The following is a 2,222-nucleotide window of genomic DNA, read 5'->3' on the forward strand; positions in this document are numbered from 1 at the left end:
AGGTTTACTGTAATGACAAGTTGGTACCTAAAAGGTTTTGAAACGACAAATAGGTACCTTCTGTCATGTTCTGTTAGTGATTTTTGTTTATTAATAGTGAAAAGACTAAAATGCCCTTCAAAGTTTCAATTTTAGTTTTTTATAAATTTAAAAATTTCTAAAAAACCCCCTAGGTTTACTAATTTAATTAAACACCCTCACATATAAAAAGTTTGTTAAATGACAAAAACACCCCCACCACCCCTAGTGCCAGATTCCGGCCACCTTCGCCGGAATCTGGCCGGAATACTGCATTACGACATAGACCCGTCGGATCTGTGTCATAACGTGCCGATCTGGCCTTTTCCGGTCAGATCCGCCACGGATCTGGCCGGAAAAGGCAAGATCTAGCCGTCGAAGCAGCAGCCAGATCTGGCCTTTTTCGGCCAGATCCGTGGCTGATCTGGCCGGAAAATGCCAGATCTACTACCAGATCTGGCCTTTTCCGGCTAGATCAGCCACGGATTTGGCCGGAAAAGGCCAGATCGACGCGTTACGACACAGATCCGATGGGTCTGTGTCGTAACGCAACTTTCCGGCCAGATTCCGGCGGTGGTGGCCGGAATCTGGCACTGCGGGTGGCGGGGGTGTTTTTGTTATTTTACAAAATTTTTATATGTTGGGGTATTTAGTTAAATTTGTAAACTTAGGGGGTTTTTTAGAAATTTTTAAATTTATAAAAAACTAAAATTCAAACTTTTAAGGGCATTTTAGTCTTTTCACTATTAATAAACAGTAATAAACAGAAATCACTAACAGAACATGACGGAAGGTACCTATTTATCGTTTCAAAATTTTTTGGATACCAACTTGTTGTTACGACAAACCTTGGGTACGTGTAAATCGTTCTCCCTTAATATAAAATTGTATCCGGTATAGGATGGCGTGTTATGATATTCCTAAACCTCATCTGAAGCAAATAAACCATGAAAAAGCTTCAAGGTTAGAAAAGAGAAAAAAAAGAAAGAAAAAGAAAAAAGGGTACAATAATAGTATAAATTTCTAAGCTTTAATTTGTTCATAACGCACAAATAGAAACTCTTGAGTTTATTCCCAACCAGTATGATAGAATCATACAATTTCCACAAAAAGAGCATCTAAAATTCTTGAACATTGTCTTAAGGTGTGATAAAAAAGTGAGCAATATTTTTTCTTTCATGGAAATTGAAAAAATTACATTAGCAGCCTGATTTATTTGCTATGAATCAAAAGTCCAATGGTTTATATTATGTAATTCATCTTTTTTGAAGCTTTGGATTGCGATCAAGATGATTTATTATAGTATGAACTTTCAGCAAAAATAAAGTAAATGATTTATTTGTTTTTGTTAGACATAATATATCATATTCATCACTCTAAAAGTAGGGATTTAAAAAAAATCTAATGGATTTGATATCCATGAATTTTATCCAATTTGGATTGGATTGGATCAATCTATATATGAAATGGATCAGTTGAATCCATATTAATCCAAATGGATTAGACTGGATTATGAATATCCAATATCTAATCCATTAAGACTTCTCTTAGAAGATTTGGGTTATCCACCTAGTCAACCAATCCAATTTTATTGTGATAATAAAACAACATGTGGTATTTGATCATAATCTAGTTTAACATGACCGTACGAAACATATTGAAGTGGACACATTTTTTATTAAAGAAAAACTAGATAAAAATATTGTTGAATTGTCTACGATTCGATAAGACGATCAATTAGCCGACATCCTTACCAGAGCAGTCTCTAGAAGCATATTCTCATATGTTTTAGATAAGTTGGATATGTGTGACATCTATACACTAACTTGGAGGGAGAGTGGTAAAATATTTTGTATATTTTGTAATCTTCTAATTATTTCAAGATATTTTGTATACTCCGTAATCTCCTAATTATGTTATTTAACATAATATGTAATATTGTTAATATATTAACTAATATAATTACGAGATTTCAGTTGATTGTATCATTCCTATATACTCCGCAATCTATGATTGAAAAAAAAAAAAAAAAAAAAATTCTGACAAATTTTCCAATTTCTCTTCCAAATGTGTCCAAGGCATATCTGAAGATCTTGATTGTTCGTCCTGTCAACTCCAACATGGTAAACAATCAACTCCCTATCAAAGATAATGCACTAACAAATAATAACGCAGCTTTTTGTGTGTATATTCTAATTAATGTG

This window comes from Pistacia vera, unplaced genomic scaffold (assembly GCF_008641045.1).
Source record: "Pistacia vera cultivar Batoury unplaced genomic scaffold, PisVer_v2 Contig433, whole genome shotgun sequence".
Lineage (NCBI taxonomy): Eukaryota > Viridiplantae > Streptophyta > Magnoliopsida > Sapindales > Anacardiaceae > Pistacia > Pistacia vera.